General features: G+C 41.9%; 1 protein-coding gene and 1 non-coding gene across 4 annotated transcripts in view; one reads left to right on the forward strand and one right to left on the reverse strand.

Annotated features, from left to right (window-relative positions):
- SNX3 (sorting nexin 3) overlaps nucleotides 1-18,198 on the forward strand; it is a 51,630-nt gene that overhangs the window by 11,402 nt on the left and 22,030 nt on the right. The window lies entirely within an intron of this gene.
- Nucleotides 7,194-7,297, reverse strand: LOC116275589. Its single transcript, XR_004184704.1, has one exon. It is a non-coding gene; the product is annotated as a small nucleolar RNA U13 (small nucleolar RNA).

An 18,198-nucleotide genomic window follows, 5' to 3' on the forward strand; every position in this document is an offset into this window, starting at 1 on the left:
AATTTATTTTATTTTTTATTTTATTTTTTTGAGACGGAGTCTCACTCTGTCGCCCAGGCTGGAGTGCAGTGGCCGGATCTCAGCTCACTGCAAGCTCCACCTCCCGGGTTCACGCCATTCTCCTGCCTCAGCCTCCCGAGTAGCTGGGACTACAGGCGCCCGCCACCTCGCCCGGCTAGTTTTTTGTATTTTTTAGTAGAGACGGGGTTTCACCGTGTCAGCCAGGATGGTCTCGATCTCCTGACCTCGTGATCCACCCGTCTCGGCCTCCCAAAGTGTTGGGATTACAGGCTTGAGCCACCGCGCCCGGCCCCACCTTTTTTTATAAATAAAGTTTTATTGGAACACAGCATATCCATTTCTTCCCGTATTATGTAAGACCACTTTTATACTATAAGGGCAGAATTGAGTAGTTGAAACAGTATGTTTACTATCTTGCCCTTTAAGAAAAGGTTTGCCAATTTTGTGTCTAGAATTTGCTCATGTGACATTGAAATAATGGAAATCAAAAGGTACTTGGAGAATCTTTTATCAAAACATGAGGCCAGGCATGGTGCCTCACTCCTGTAATTCCAGCACTTGTGGAGTCTGAGGTGGGTGGATCACTTGAGGTCAGGAGTTCAAGACCAGCCTGACCAACATGGCAAAACCCTGTCTCTACTAAAAATATAAAAATTAGCCAGATGTGGTGGTGTGCCCCTGTAGTCCCAGCTACTCAAGAGCCTGAGGTGGGAGGATCACTTGCACCCTGGAGGCGGATGTTGCAGTGAGCCAAGATCACACCACTGCACTCCAGCCTATGTGACAGAGTAGAACCCTGTCTCAAACCCTAAAAAATATCTTGAGGCTATGGAAAGAATATTCATTTAGGAAGCCAGTAGTAAACGACTGAGGAAATAGTCATTAAATATAACACTGCACATTCATCAAATAATAGGATCTTAATGCATAGCCCTATTGTTGGGTGGTGAATGAAATATTAGATACCATTCTTTCCTCCTAGAGGTCCAGTTTTACATAGAAATTGTAACTTTGTGTTGTCATCCCACTGGTAATACTAAGGCCAGGCACAAGGATTTTCAACTTTTGAAGTTTATTTTCTCACTCGAAGCCATTTATGTAAACTCCTTTGAATACCCACATAAAGCAAAGAAAGTTGGTGCTGATAAACTAGTGGGCACCAGGTTCATGGTGGTTCAGGGTCGGTCAGCAAACCAGTGCCAACACTGAAGATGATGCAAAACAAAATTGACTGCAATCAGTTCTAGCCAGGATCATGGTTTAGATATTTTCTAGCCAGAATTAATTAATTTTTTCTTTTTTTGAGACGGAGTCTCACTCTGTTGCCAGGCTGGAGTGCAGTGGCGCGATCTTGGCTCACTGCAACCTCCACTTCCCGGGTTCAAGCGATTCTCCTGCCTCAGCCTCCCGAGTAGCTGGGATTACAGGCGCGTGCCACCACGCCCAGCTAATTTTTGTATAATTAATTAATTTCTTATACAGTATCATCATTTAATGATTTGTGGGGTTTTATGTGTGTGTGTGTTTTTTAAGAGACAGAATATCACTATGTAGCCCAGGTTGGTCTTGAACTCCTGAGCTCAAGCAATCCTCTTATCTGCCTCAGTCTTCTGAGTAGCTGGTACTACAGATGTGAGCCATTACACCTGTCTTAATGTTTCGTGTTCTTACATGTTAAACCCCTATGTAACAGGGCAGTGTGCCATTGTATAAATAATAGTTATTAAAATTTAAATTAGTCTTGGTTGAACTATTAGGTAAGTCCTTTCTACAAACTTTGTCTGTCTGTCTAAAAGCTGGGTGTGGTGGTGCACACCTGTAGTCCCAGCTACTCAGGAGGTTGAGGTGGGAGACTCATTTGAGCCCAGGAGGTTGAGGCTGCAGTGAGCTATAATGGTACCACTGCACTCCAGCCTGGGTGACAGAGTGAGACCCTGTCTCAAAAAAAGAAAGGAAGGAGTTAAGTGGAAAATTGAGAAACTGTGATACCGACTCTAAATGGGACAACGCAGTAAACTGATAGAATTTTTGTCTTAGTTTATAAGGCCAGATTATGTTGATATACTTAAGTTGGGATAAATTGCCATTTTAGAGCGTTTTTCTTTAGACATCAGGATATGATTCTTATCTATAATTGATATTTGCTGAGTTTTCTTCCTTCAAGACATCTGATCAATTGTTTTTTTCTAACTAAATTTCTTTTTTAGAGTTGTTGATTTTAACTTGAGTAGCTCCTGTGGGTCAGTTGCTTTATCGAGTACTTGGAATGCTAAGTTTAATAACATATGTTACTGCATTTAGTAAGTTCCCAACCGCCTGAAACAGGGCTAGATTTCTCTGATAAGTTTTCCCCAGAACTGTCCAATAAATGAACATTTATGAACTGTCTGCTATATTCCAGACATTGCTAGATGCTTGTTTAAGAGATGAATAAGACATGCCTAGCCTTTAGAAGCTTCCAAACTGGTGGTAAGGAGAGTAGGGAGAGGTAAATTCGTAAAATATGCATAAGGTGTAGTGGAAACCCAGGTCTGCCCTGAGGGGCCAGAAGTGTGTGAGGGCAAAAAGAGAGCCAGTAGTGTTTTAGGTAGGGGGAGCACCTGTCTCTTCTGCCCTTCACTGCCAACATCTGACGTCAATGGCCTGCCAGAATCGCACAGTAATAATACTGGAGTGGTTCCTTGTTACTCTCTGACTCAAACATTTTTCTCGATTTTTATTTATAATTTTATATATAATGTATAATTTGGTTTTAAAATTGTTATTTTAATTTTATTTTTTTAATAAACAGAGACAGGGTCTCGCTGTGTTGCCCAGGCTGGTTTTGAACTCCTGAGCTCAAGCAATCCTCCTTCCTCTGCCTCCCAGAGTGCTGAGATTACAGGCATGAGTCACTGCACCTGGCTATAATTTGTTTTAAGCATCTGTGTTCAGGCGGTATGGTAGGCACTTTCACTCTGTGTTTTCTCTGATATAGTTTATTCTACTGCATTTTCTTACAAACTGTAATCACTATTATTTCCACTTAAAACAGATGATAGACTGGACATGGTGGCTCATGCCTATAATTTTAGCACTTTGGGAGGCAGAGGTGGGAAGATCACTTGAGCCCAGGCATTCAAGACCAGCCTGGGCAACACAGGGAGACTTAAACTTTTTTTTTTTTAATTAGCTGGGCATAGTGGCATGGACTAGTAGTCCCAACTACTTAGGAGGCTGAGGTAGAAGGATCACTTGAGCCCAAGAGGTCGAGGCTACATTAAGCCGTGGTCATGCTACTGCACTCCAGCCTAGGTGACAGAGTGAGACCTGGTCACACACTCAAAAAATAGATCATAGATATCGACCACTTCATCGTTCTTACTTAGCAATAATCGTTTCCTGTTTCCTCCTGTCTTACTCCATTTTCACACTATAAATTTACTACCTGAGACTGGGTAATTTATAAAGGAAAGAGGTTTAATTGACTCACAGTACTGCATAGCTGGGGAGGCCTCAGGAAACTTACAAGCATGGAAGGCAAAGAAGAAGCAAGTACCTGCTTCACAAGGCGCCAGGAAAGAGAAAGTGAGCAGAAAGAGCCCCTTATAAAACCGTCAGCTTTCGTGATAACTCACTCATTATCACGAGGAGAGCATGGCGGAACCGCCCCCATGATCCAGTCACCTGGGGGGTTACACGTGGGGGTTACAATTCAAGATGAGATTTGGGTAGGGACATACAACCAAACCATATCACTTCCTGATCATGCTTTATGATATAGCTAAGAAAGTTTACTTGCTCTTTTCCCATGCTAAACTCTAATGATCTTTCCTGATTCCTCTTGCCAAAAGGTAATCCAGTGTGGACTTGAGCCTGTAGTCTTAGCTATTTGGGAGGCTGAGGTAGGAGGATCGTTTGAGGCCAGGAATTAGAATCTGCACTGAGTTATGATCTTGCCACTGCACTCTAGCCTGGGCAACACAGCAAACCCTATCTCTTAAAAAAAAATAAAATAAAATGCTGAGAACACATTCTCTTCTATAATGAGTTTGTGTTCCCAGGCAAAAAAAATAAAAAGAATCAACACAATTTTAAGAAAAAAAAAAAGAGCAGGTGCAGTGTCTCATGCCTATAATCCCAGCATTTTGGGAGGCCAAGGTGGGTGGATCACCAGAGATCAGGAGTTTGAGACCAGCCTGTCCAACATGGTGAAACCCTGTCTCTACTAAAAAGACCAAAAAAAAAAAAAAAAAAAAAAATTAGGCAGACATGGTGGTGTGCGCCTGTAATCCCAGCTAGTCGGGAGGCTGAGGCAGGAGAATCACTTGAACCTGGGAGGCAGAGGTTGTAGTGAGCTGAGATTGCACGTCTGTAGTCTAGCCAGGGCAACAGGGCATGACCCTATCTCAAAAAAAAAAAAAAAAAAAAAAGGAATGCTCAAAGCTCTTTTAAGAATTTCTTACTTAGAGGCCTCAGAAATAACACCACACATCTACAACCATCTGATCCTCGAGAAACCTGACAAAAACAAGCAATGGGGAAAGGATTCCCTATTTAATAAACAGTGCTGGGAAAACTGGTTAGCCATATACAGAAAACAAACTGGACCCCTTCTTTACACCTTATACAAAAATTAACTCTGATGGATTAAAGACTTAAATGTAAAACCTAAAACCATAAGAACCCTAGAATAAAACCTAGGCAGTGCCATTCAGAACATAGACATGAGCAAAGACTTCATGACTAAAACACCAAAAGCAATGGCAGCAAAAGCCAAAATTGACAAATGGAATCTAATTAAAAAGGTTCAGCACAGCAAAAGAAACTATTATCAGGGTGAGCAGGCAACCTACAGAATGGGAGAAAATTTTTGCAATCTATCCATCTGACAAAGGTCTAATATCCAGAATCTACAAGGAACTTAAATTTACAAGAAAAAAACAACCCCTTCAAAAAGTGGGTGAAGGATATGAACAGACGCTTCTCAAAAGAAGACATTTACGTGGCCAACAAACATATTTTAAAAATCTCATCATCATTGGTCATTAGAGAAATGCAAATCAAAACTACAGTGAGATACCATCTCACGCTAGTTAGAATGGTGGTCATTAAAATGTCAGGAAACAACGGATGCGACGATGTGGAGAAGTAGGAACGCTTTTACACTGTTGGTGGGAGTGTAAATTAGTTCAACCATTGTGGAAGACAATGTGGCATTTCCTCAAGGATCTAGAACCAGAAATATACCATTTGATCCAGCAATCCCATTACTGGATATATACCCAAAGGATTATAAATCATTCTCCTATAAAGACACATGCACACGTATGTTTATTGCAGCACTATTTACAATAGTGAAGACTTGGAACCCACCCAAATGCCCATCAGTGATAGACTGGATAAAGAAAATGTGGCACATATACACCATGGAATACTATGCAGCCATAAAAAAGAATGAGTTCATGTCCTTTGCAGGGACATGGATGAAATTGGAAACCACCATCCTCAGCAAACTAACACAGGAACAGAAAACCAAACACCGCATGTTTTCACTCATTAGTGGGAGATGAACAATGAGAACACATGGACACAGGGAGGGGAACATCACACACCAGGACCTGCCAGGGACTGGGGGACAAGGGGAGGGAGAGCATTAGAACAAATACCTAATGCATGTGGGGCTTAAAACCTAGATGACGGGTTGACAGGTGCAGCAAACCACCATGGCACATGTATACCTATGTAACAAACCTGCACGTTTTGCACAAGTATCCCAGAACTTTAAAAAAAAAAAAAAATTTTCTTGGCCGGGCACAGTGGCTCATGCCTGTAACCCCAGCACTTTAGGAGGCCGAGGTGGGTGGATTACTTGAGGTCAGAAGTTCAAGACCAGACTGGCAACATGACGAAACCCCATCTCTACTAAAAATACGAAAAATTAGGCGGGCATGGTGACGAATGCCTGTAGTCCCAGCTACTGGGAAGGCTGAGACATAATTTCTTGAACCCAAGAGGTAGAGGTTGCAGGTTGCAGTGAGCTGAGATAGTGCCACCGCACTCCCACCTGGCAACAGAGCCAAAAAAGAAAAAAGAAAAAATTCCTTATATTCTTACAGACTATATTATTTTAAATGTGGATATTCTAGAGATTGATGGTGGTGATGTTTGCATAACAATATGGATTTACTTAATGCCACAGAACTCTGTACACTTAAACATGCTGAAAATGATAATTTTATGTTATGCATATTTTACCGCAGTAATAAATATGGAAACAAATAGTATGGAGGGGCCAGGTACAGTGGCTATCTCCTGTAATCCCAGAACTTTGGAAGGCCAAAGCAGGAGGATCACTTGAGGTCAAGAGTAAAAAACCAGTTTGGGTAACATAATGAGACCCTCCTCTCTACAAAAAATACAAAAATTAGCTAGGTATGGTGGCGTGCACCTATAGTCCCAGCTACTCGGGAGACTGAGGTGGGAGGATTGTTTGAGCCCAGGAGGTCAAGGCTGCAGTGGGCCAGGATTGCACTACTGCACTCCACCCTGGGTGACAGGGTGAGACCTACCATCTCATAAAGAAGGAAAAAAAAAGGGGGGGGAACTGGAGAGGGCAGTTTCTTTCCCTTCAAACTATCAAAGCAAGGAAAAAAGTAGTTCTTTATGACTTTTTGCCAAGAACCCTCAGTTCTTACTCATCTGTTGTGTTTTACAGTCTACTTTATCTAACACTAATATAGCCAGTCCAGTTTTTTTATGAGTATTTGCAGGGTATGTAATTTTCTGTCCTTTCACTTTTAACCTGTTTTGATTTTTGAGGCAGAGTCTCACTTTCTCACCCAGGCTGGGGTGCAGTGGCACAATCTCGGCTCACTGCAACCTTCACCTCCCAGGTTCATGCGATTCTTGTGCCTCAGCCTTCCAAGTAGCTGGGATTACAGGCGCATACCACCACGCCTGGCTAATTTTTGTATTTTCAGTGGAGAGGGAGTTTCACCATGGTGGCCAGGCTGGTCTCGAACTCTCAACCTCAGGTGATCCACCCCGCCCTTGGCCTCCTAAAATACTGGGATTACAGGTGTGAGCCACCACACCTGGCTCTTCATGTGGATTTCATTTACCATCTGGTATCATTTTTTTCAGCCTGAAGGGCTTTCTTTAGTATTTCTTTTTTCTTCTTCTAAGGTTCCCATCAGATGGGTAATGTGCTGAAGTCATAACAAGGTTTGAAGGAGGCATGTCACACACATGAGCATGAAAACCCAATCATCATGCTTACAAACTACAGAAGGATTTCTTTAGTATTTCTTATAAGTCAGGTCTGCTAAGTATGAAGGCTTGTAGTCTTTTTTTTTTTTTTTTTTTTTTGTCTGAGACTGTCTTCATGTTTTTATTTTTGAAGGATAGTCTTGTTAGATGTATTAGTTTTTTATTGCTGAATTAAAAATTACCACAATTGTAGCTCTCAAAACACCCCCAGCCAGGTGCAGTGGTTTGTGCCTATAGTCCCATCTACACAGGAGGCTAAGACAGGAGAATCACTTTAGCCCAGGAGTTTGAGGCGGCTGCATTGTGCTGTGATCATGCCTGTAAATAGCCTGTACTCCAGCCTGGGAAATAAGCAAGACACTGTGTCTTTGAAAAAGTAAAAATTTAAATAAATAGATTGAGTTTTTAATTATTTAAAAAACACCACCAAATATCTCACAAGTTTCTGTAAGTGAGAAGTCTGAATATGGCTTATCTGGACATTTTGCTTGGAGTCTCACAGTGCCTATAATCAAGGAAGGTTGGTCAGGGTTGTGGTTTCATCTAAGGCTCCGGAGTTCTCTTCCAGGCTTACACAGTTGTGGGCAGTATTATTTTCCTGGAGCTGTAGAGTTTAGAGTAGCCTTCCTCTTAAAGGCCAGTGGAAAAAAACCTCTTTGATCTCAGTGAAGACTAAAGCCCCTTTTTAAGGGGCTCACCTGGTTAAGTCAAGACTACTCACAAAAAAACTCGGTGAAGTCAAAGTCAAACTGATTAGGGAGTTTAATATCTGTAAAATCCCTTCACCTTTGCCATGTAATGTAACCTAATTATGGAAGTGACATCCATCTCATTCATAGGCCTTTCTCACATTCTCAGGGAGGTGTGTCTGCCAAGTGGTGGCAATTTTAGGCACCATCTTGGAATTCAGCCTACCACACTGGATAGGGAATTCTTTGTTGATTTTCTTTTTTTCTTTGAGCACTCTTAATATGCTACTGCTTCCTTGTCTCCATTGTTTCTGGTGAGAAGTCAGCTCTTAATCTTACTATGGATCCCCTGTATTGATGAGTAGATTTCTCTTGCCACTAAATTCAAGATTTTGCTTTTCTTTAGCTTTTAACAGTTTTACTGTGATTGTTGGGTGGGGATCTCTTTGTGTTTATCCTACTTAGAGTTCATTGAGCTTCTTGGATGTATAGATTAAGGGTTTAGTCAAATTTTTAAAGTTTTGAGCCATTATTTATTGTTTCTGTCATCATGGGACTCCCGTTACATGTGTGTTGATAGGCTTGTTGGTATCCTACAGGTCCCTGAGACTCTGTTCATTCTTATTTTTTTCTTTCTTTCTGCTTTTCAGATTGGACAATTTCTTGATGTGTCTTCAAGTTTGCTGATGCTTTTGTCTGCCAGTTTGAATCCACTGTTGATCCCCTTCAGTTAATTTTTCGTTTCAGCTATTATACTTTTCAGCTGTAGAGGTCCAATTCAGTGTTTTTTTTTTTTATAATCTTTTTGTTGAGATTCTCTATTCCTTGAATCATTGTCATCATGCTTTTCTTTCAGTTCTTTAAGCATGGTTTCCTTTAATTTGAACGTATTGATAGCTGCTTGGAAATCCTGGACAGCTGAACAGCTGAACCTCCCCAGAGACAGTTTCTGACTTTTTATCCTATCTATGGCTCACACTTTCCAGTTTCTTTGCATGTCTCATAATTTTTTGTTAAACTGAACGTTTTAGATAATACATTGTGGAGACTCTGAGTTAGATTGCCTCCTGCCCCTTCCCAAAGGGAGGTGGTGGTTGCTATTTTTTTTTTAGGGAGTTGCCTGCATTAAGTCTGTAGTATGAGGTGGTGATAGCAGAGATCAATTTTTTTTTGCCAGGTTTTCTAAGGGTCACCCTGAGTCAGTTTGTCAGTTTCTCTTAGTGGTCAGAAATGACTGGTCAAAGGTTATGCGTAGCTACTGCAGCCAGTGAGGCTTCAGCCTTTTTCTTTTTTAAGAGACAGGGTCTTGCTCTGTTGGCCAGGTTGGTCTTGAACTCCTAGCCTTAAGCAGTCCTCCCACCTTCGCCTTCCAAAGTGTTAGGATTACAGGCGTGAGCCACTGCACCTGACTAGCTTCTGCTTTTTGCCAATGCAAGTTGGAAAACAAAGTCAAAGTTCAGGCAGTTTACAAGTTTGCCCCAGCTTTTACTTCGTGCCGTCTTCTCATGTCCATGGCTGTCCTGTGTCTGTTAAAGGTGTCATTGAGCCATGGATGTTTCTATGACTAGGGTCCTTTCCAGCTGAGCATGCATACAGCTTTGTGTAAGCACACATACTTTTTTTTTTGAGACGGAGTCTTGCTCTGTCGCTCAAGCTTGAGTGCAGTGGCGTGATCTTGGCTCACTGCAGCCTCCATTGGACCTCCTGGGTTCAAGAGATTCTTCTGCCTCAGCCTCCCAAGTAGCTGGGATTATAGGCATGTGCCACCATACCCAGCTAATTTTTTGTATTTTTAGTAGAGACAGGGTTTCACCATGTTGGCCAGGCTGGTCTCATACTCCTGACCTCGTGATCCACCTGCCTCAGACTCCCAAAGTGCTAGGATTACAGGCGTGAACCACCGCGCCTGACATCACACAGACCCTCAGACCTCCACAGATACCTGGGAGCTAATCAAGGCCCACCATGGCTATGTAATTCTTCTGGTAAGTCTGCTGGTTTGTTGCTTGCCCCCAATATTGCAACCTTGGGTTGCTGCAATATTAGCCTTCCCAACTGTTTGCTGCCAATATTGCTGTTGGTTTCAACAATAGTCCCGCATTTGGGACTTTTCTATATTCTACTCCTAACCAGTGGCCCCCCTCCAGCAGTGATGGTGTTGGTTTTCACAGCTTGCCCCATCCTGGTAGAACTACCATTGATAGAGCTGGTGGAACATGGTAACAATAGCCCTAGGTTAAAACACACAGACTTCTGGCTGGGCACGGTGGCTCATGCCTGTAATCCCAACACTCTGGAAGGCCGAGGCGGGTGGATCACCTGAGGTCAGGATTTTGAGACCAGCCTGGCTAACATGGTGAAACTGCATATCTACTGAAAATACAAAAATTAGCCAGGCGTGGTGGCGGGTGCCCGTAATCCCAGCTACTCGGGAGGCTGAGGCAGAAGAATCGCTTGAACCCACAAGGCAGAGGTTGCCAAAAGCTGAAATCGCACCACTGCACTCCAGCCTGGGCAACAAGAGCGAGACTCCTTCTCAAAAACAAAAACAAAAAACTCACATGCAGACTTCTGCTCTTCTTAACTGAGTTGAGTAGTTTTTCTTGAATGATCACTTTTCAATTTGTTATACGCCTGTGCCCACTTTCCAGAGTTCTGATATGGTGGTTTGGTGTGTTTGTCTAGTTTTTTTCATTGAATTTTGGAGAGAGGCTCTGTTGAACTTCACTCTACTATTCCAGCAGTTCCCCCTTTACCTTTTTATTTTATACCTTTTAGGTTCTCATATTTTTAAGAGAAATGGTCTTATTCATGTTATGTTTTTCTTTACGTTATTATGCTTTTACTCTTAATTTATGGGTGCTCAGAAACACTTTTTATGCAGTGTTTAAATGTTTTTAGAAGCCTCTTAATCAAATATTCCCATGCCCCTTGAACATAGTAGTTGTCGAGGTAGTCATTAAATGCTCATTTAGTAGAGTTTTAAAGCTTTATTTAATATCTGCTTTGGGTCAGGTACTATAACCATAGTATGACTTTAGAGCATAGACTTTAAAGTTGAACCTGTGCAAGAATCCTCTCTCTTGTTAATGGAAATGTGACCTTGAACAAGTTGCTTAATTCTTCTCTTTTGAATGTCTTCAACCATAAAATAAAACTTCAGGGGAGTAAATGTGACTTAAGGCATAATATTTGCCCTACATTAAGTATTCAGTAAGTGATAACCTGTGACAATATGTGAGAAGAATGTATAATAATAGTTTCTACTTAATTATTAAGGTAATTGACAGTATTTTCTTTCTTTTCTTTTCCTTTTCCTTTCCTTTCTTTTCCTTTCTTTTGCTTTCTTTTCTTTTCTTTTCTTTCTTGAGACAGGGTCTTGCTATGTTGCCCAGGCTGGTCTTGAACTCTTGGCCTCAAGCAGTCCTCCGGAGTAGCTGGGATCACAAACATGAGCCACTGCACCTGGCTCATTTTAAAGATGGTAAAACTCAGATTAGAGAAGGAAAGTAATTTGGTAATTTGGCGTGATCATACTGTTAATGAGTTCCAGAAAGAGGAGTTGATCCCGGGTCTGCTTGACTAATCCATTTTTCCCTGCTACTTCTAGGAATCAGAAAAGGCATCAAGGGCTGGGCACAGTGGCTCACGCCTGTAATCCCAGCGCTTTGGGAGGCTGAGGCGAGTGGATCACTTGAGGTCAGGAGTTCGAGAACAGCCTGGCCAATGTGATGAAACCCCGTCTCTACTGAAAAATACAAAAAACTAGCCGGGCGAGGTGGCGGGCGCCTGTAGTCCCAGCTACTCTGGAGGCTGAGGCAGGAGAATGGCGTAAACCCGGGAGGTGGAGCTTGCAGTGAGCTGAGATCCAGCCACTGTACTCCAGCCTGGGCGACAGAGCGAGACTCCGTCTCAAAAAAATAATAATAATAATAATAATAATTAGCAGGATTTGGGGGCACATGCATGTAATTCTAGCTACTCAGGAGGCTGACGTAGGAAAACCGCTTGAACCCAGGAGATGGAAGTTTCAGTGAACCGAGATTGCACATGGCAGTCCAGCCTGGGTGACCTGTGAGGCTCTGTCTCCAAAAAAAAAGAAAGAAAAGGTGTCACGGGTTTGTGGTTAGCTCTTATCATTGGTACAAAGCAAATATTTATTTGTTTGCATTTTCCCCCCACCTCATGCAACATGTCAAGAACTTCCACTACAAAAGTGATACACCAATTATTTGAACCTTGTTAAGATACAGCCTTAGTGAATAAAACCTGGAATTTCTTAGGTGAGCGGAAAAATAAGAGACTTTAAACTCTTCATCCACAAATGTGAGCATCAAAACTGGGACACTTTTTTTTAAAAAAAAATTTCTTTTTTAGGGGGGTTTGAGGTGGAGGTTTCACTGAGTTGCCTAGGCTGGTCTCAAATTCCTGGGCTCAAAGGATCCGCCTACCTTAGGCTCTCTAGTAGCTGGGACTACAGGCACATGCCACTGTACCTGGCTCTCACAAACGCTTTTGATACATAATGGTGTAAGTAGCTATAAAAAGTATACTTAGAACAATTTTGTTAGCTTTAAAGCCTCTGAGACTGAAACATTGTACATACATGTTTTTATCATAATGTACTCCAAAAATTGTGTACTGTCTTACAGAAACCTCCCTAGTGGTATTCCTTCTCTTTAATTCTCTTTCCTGACCTATTTTTGTCTGTACTGTGACACCTACTCTGCTTGGGTATCCTCTTATAATTCTTAACTGTGTCATAAAATCAGCTAATGCAGGGACACAATGTTCATGTACGTAGTTCATGGTAGATTCTTTTTGGGGAAGAGGGATATCCATTATAGTTGATTCTTTTTTTTTTTTTTTTGGAGGCAGAGTCTTGCTCTGTTGCCCAGGCTGGAGTGGGCAGCTCACTTCAGCCTTGACCTCCTGGGCTCAGGTGATCTCCCACTTCAGCCTCCCGAGTAGCTGAGACTACAGGCGTGTGCCACCATGCCTGGCTAATTTTGTATTTTAGTAAAGATAGGGTTTTGCTATGTTGCCAAGGCTGGTCTCAAACTCCTGAGTTCAAGCAGTCAGCTTACCTCAGCCTTCCAAGGTGCTAGGATTACAGATACGAGCCACTGCACCCAGCCTATCATGGTAGATTCTTTTTTTTTGAAACGGAGTCTCACTCTTGTCCCCCAGGCTAGAGTGCAGTGGCGCAATTTCAGCTCACTGCAACCTCCGCCTCCCTGGTTCACGTGATTCTCCTGCCTCAGACTCCTGAGTAGCTGGACTACAGGCACTCACCGCCATGCCTGGCTAATTTTTGTATTTTTAGTAGAGATGGGGCTTCACCATGTTAGCCAGGCTGGTCTCGAGCTCTTGACCTCAGGTGATTGATCTGCCTGCCTCGGCCTCCCAAAGTGCTGGGATTACAGGCGTGAGCCACCGCACCTGGCCTCATGGTAGTTTCTTCATGCCTTTTATGCTGTGTACTTATTAGCATTCTAAGTAAAATCATTTTAATGGCTAATGAGCTGTCATAATCAATATTGATAGATGTCATGGTTTAAAATCTTACCATGCTTCCAAGTAAGATTTGAGGGCTAGAGATAAAGGATCTGGAATGATTTCCTTTTCTTACGAACTCTGCAACTCAGAGTAGAGGGGAAGGTATTGGAAGGTAGAGAGAAAGGTGGCCGAAGTACTTAGAAATCAACTTTAAATTATGAGGAAAAGAACCAGAATATTCTGCTCTCCAGCTCCACCTCAAACGCTTATTATACCTAACAGTTAAAGAAGCCAGAAAATATTTTAAATTGTGCTGACCTGATTATGTATTGAAACTTTTGATGGCAAGTCGCAGCTCCTCTTAACCATGGTTTATTTGGGGGATTCTTAGACAGTTACTTTCCATTTCTAATAAACAGATTTTTATGTTAGTGATTTGAGTACTCTCAGGCTGTTAGAACAATAAACATTCTTTGTGGAGCTTTATGAAAGGAGTAAAGTGTTGTAATGGCACTACTGTCAATCTGCAAATTTAAAGCATGCATGTGTGTAGTGTTTAATGTCATTGTCTAGTTGCTGTTATAGCTAATCACTCTGACTGGAAGAGTTTATTACTATATGTATCACTCATGTGTTAGAGAATTTAGACTTATTAAACATTCATTTTCATGTTTTTTATAGTTTTCCAGGTAATACTTCAAGCTTTGAAGAAACAGCTTAGTTTTGTTCTTTTATAATATAGGTGGCAAACTATTTTATATATATATAGAGAGAGAGAGAGAGAGAGAGAGAGGTAGAGAGAGAGACAGGGTATTGCTGTGTTGGCCAGCTTGGTATTGAACTCCTGACTTCAAGCAATCATTCTGCTTCAGCCTCCCAAAGTGCTGGGATTACAGGCACAAGCCATCATGCCCGGCCAAAACTGTTTCATACAACTATTCTTAGAGGTTTAGTAAGTTATTTATTGTAGAGAGCAACTCAGTCTTAAATTACAGTTTTTATTTAGAATCTTACCTTTCTTTAGCATAGAAAAACTTTAGCTCATTTTATCAGATTTCTAAATTATGAAGGAATTCTTTCCTTGCTGAATAATCCAGAATTAATTGACTTTTCTGTATTACTGAGGAACCTCAACTACTCAGAATATAATCAGAAGCTAATTAAGGAATTAGAAAAGAAGTAAAGAGCAAAGAGTTAAATAACAAGTCTTATATACTTTTTTTTTTTTAAGGTAGAGTCTCACTCTGTCGCCCAGGCTGGAGTGCAGTGCGTGATATCAGCTCACTGCAACCTCTGCTTCCCAGGTTCAAGCGATTCTTGTGCCTCAGTCTCCCGAGTAGCTGGGACTACAGGCATGTGCCACCATGCCTGGCTAATTTTGTATTTTTAGTAGAGACGGGGTTTCACCATATTGGGCAGGCTAGTCGTGATCTCCTGACCTCAAGTGGCATCCCAACATGCTGGGATTACAGGTGTGAGCCACTGCACCTGGCCCAAGTCTACATACTTTTGAGTTACCAAGTTTTTAGAGATGAAATACTATCCTCTCATAATCTGTGTCTTGTTTAGCATAACTCTACCAAAGTCAGGTTATTGCTTCAGTTGATTATTGCTATGTAAAAACCCTAAAAGTTGGTGACCAAAAACAGTTACAATTAAACATTCACTTCATTACAGTTCTACAGTTTGGTCAGGTCTTAGAAGTCATGACTTGTCTCTATTCCACTTGATATCTGTAGAGACACTTGACTGGGACTGGAAGATTTATTTTCGAGATAACTCAGTCATATGGCTGGCTGCCAGCTGGGAGCTCAGATGGGAATGTAGATCAGGTCCTCAGTTCTTCATGGGGAGAGCTAGACTTCTCACAGAATAGCGGTGACAGGATCCCAAGAGAGAATGTCTTTATGAACAGATGTTCCAAGAGGACAGGCCCCAATTCACAAATGTTTGATCAAAGGCAGTCACATGGCCAAGCCAGTGTGAGAGAGGATACAGAACAATATTTAAATATTGAGTGTTATGGTTTATTGTAGGCTACTAAAGTAAAGTAGCTACTACTACTGCAGTGTTCTTCTCATTTTACAGCAAAGTAGCCTTTCTGGAGGACAACTTGAAGACTTAATATTTATTTATTTATTTATTTATTTATTTATTTATTTTTTTTTTTTTTTTTTTTTGAGACGGAGTCTCGCTCTGCCGCCCAGGCTGGAGTGCAGTGGCCGGATCTCAGCTCACTGCAAGCTCCGCCTCCCGGGTTCACGCCATTCTCCTGCCTCAGCCTCCCGAGTAGTTGGGACTACAGGCGCCCGCCACCGCGCCCGGCTATTTTTTTGTATTTTTTAGTAGAGACGGGGTTTCACCGTGTTAGCCAGGATGGTCTCGATCTCCTGACCTCATGATCCACCCGTCTCGGCCTCCCAAAGTGCTGGGATTACAGGCTTGAGCCACCGCGCCCGGCCTGAAGACTTAATATTTATAGTCTTTGGCCTAGGAATTTCACCTTTAGGGTTTATCCTAAGGAAAATATTTAAACTCCCTGGATCTGTATCAAGGCTTCATCTAGTTTTCATCCATAGCATTTTGCCCAGAGTTAGATAGCTGGTTAATGCAGGAATTCAGATTAAAACCAGATTTTCTAGTTCCAGAACTGTGTGCTTAATCATTGTACTATACAGCCTCTCACCCAGGGATGCCTATATATAATCATGTCAATGATATGAGAAGCTGATAATGTATTTAATAAAAATAAGATTTTTTTGTTTTTTTGTTTTTTTTTGTTTTTTTGTTTTTTTTTGAGACAGAGTCTCGCTCTGTCGCCCGGGCTGGAGTGCAGTGGCCGGATCTCAGCTCTCTGCAAGCTCCGCCTCCCGGGTTTACACCATTCTCCTGCCTCAGCCTCCCAAGTAACTGGGACTACAGGCGCCCGCCATCTCGCCCGGCTAGTTTTTTGTATTTTTTAGTAGAGACGGGGTTTCACCGTGTTCGCCAGGATGGTCTCGATCTCCTGACCTCGTGATCCACCCGTCTCGGCCTCCCAAAGTGCTGGGATTACAGGCTTGAGCCACCGCGCCCGGCCAAGATTTGTATATATAAAAATCTAAAAGGCTGTATACTGAAATGGAATATCTACAAGCCAGTATGTATGTTTTTTAATTGTAAGGATATCTTTTGTACGTCCACCATGCAAACTCAGTATATTCACATGTATATGTTTTGTTTTGTTTTTTGTGACAGAGTCTCACTCTGTCGCCCAGGCTAGAGTGCAGTGGTGCAATTTTGGCTCACCACAACCTTCGCCTCCTGGGTTCAAGCGATTCTCCTGCCTCAGCCTCCGAGTAGCTGGAACTACAGGCATATGCCCCCATGCCTGGTTAATTTTTATACTTTTGGTAGAGACAGGTTTTGCCATTTTGGCCAGGCTGGTTTTGAACTCCTGACCTCAGGTGATCCACCCGCCTCGGCCTCCCAAAGTGCTGGGATTACAAGCGTGAGCCACCGCACCCAGCTGTCACATGTATATGTTTTATATATATTTTAATTTTACCCTGATTCTCAAATACTGGTCTCCACCCTTTCATTCAAACATCAAAGAGCTATGTGATTGTGGTTGTAAATGCCACATGTAATGAATCTTGGAAGAGTATTCCATTCTCCCGTCCCCATCCCCCCTTCACACTGTAAATATAATGTAAATATAACCCTTGAGGAGGATGTCTTGAGATCCCTGTGGTCCATAGCGGCCTGATGCTCCATATGTAGAAGCTTAGAAAATACGAGTACTTACTGAATAGAGCTTCTTAACCAATATTCTTTAACTGGCTTCCACATCATAGTTTTACTTATAATGACTTTACACTCCATTCTCACAGTATTATTCCAAATCACTACCCTTAAAGAGGTAAAATATTATCGCCCATATCTGTCCCAGCTAAACCAGAATTACTTGGTGGTTGTACGAATTCTCAAGTTCCTACCCTCTTTCACATTTGTTAAGTCTAGGGCAGCAGTTATTCCCTCTGTCAGCCAGGCTGGAGTGCAGTGGAACAACCTTGGCTCACTGCAACCTCTGCCTCCCGGTCTCAAGCGATTCTCCTGCCTCAGCCTCCCGAGTTGCTGGAATTACAGGTGTGTGCCACCACGCCCGGCTAATTTTTGTATTTTTAGTAGAGACAGGGTTTTGCCATGTTGGCCAGGCTGGTCTCGAACTCCTGGGGCAGCAGTTCTTGACCCTGGATGCACTTGAGAATCATTTGAAAATGCTGATGTCCAGATTCCACCCTAGATCAGTTGCAGGAGATTCTCTAGTTGGTGTCACTTGAGTGTGTTTCTTAGCATGGACAAGTTGGGAAGATACAGAAAATAGTTTTGCATTTTAAAGATTGTCCAAAAAAGGTGTTAGACTATTAATAGACAGTTTTATTTCAGCATAAGCCTGTAGGATTATGTAAATCTGCATGAATTGTTGTGAATGAATTTTCCTTTAAAATAGAGTTATTATTGCACAGTTTCATTAGAGATTACTCATTGAAAACCTTGTGTGAGCTCTCCAGTGAGTCTTGTTGCTAATTCACAAATGAAGAATATGGGCAATGTAGGAAAATATCTGGAATTCCTTGGTTTATGGATTTAAGCTAGTCTAGATAATTCTCTACTGTTTTGGAAATTATACCATAAAGGATACTTCTTTTAAAATAACGAGGAATTGTATCACTGGAAGGCCATGTCCTTATTTTTT

This window comes from Papio anubis, chromosome 6 (assembly GCF_008728515.1).
Source record: "Papio anubis isolate 15944 chromosome 6, Panubis1.0, whole genome shotgun sequence".
Taxonomy (NCBI): Eukaryota; Metazoa; Chordata; class Mammalia; order Primates; family Cercopithecidae; genus Papio; species Papio anubis.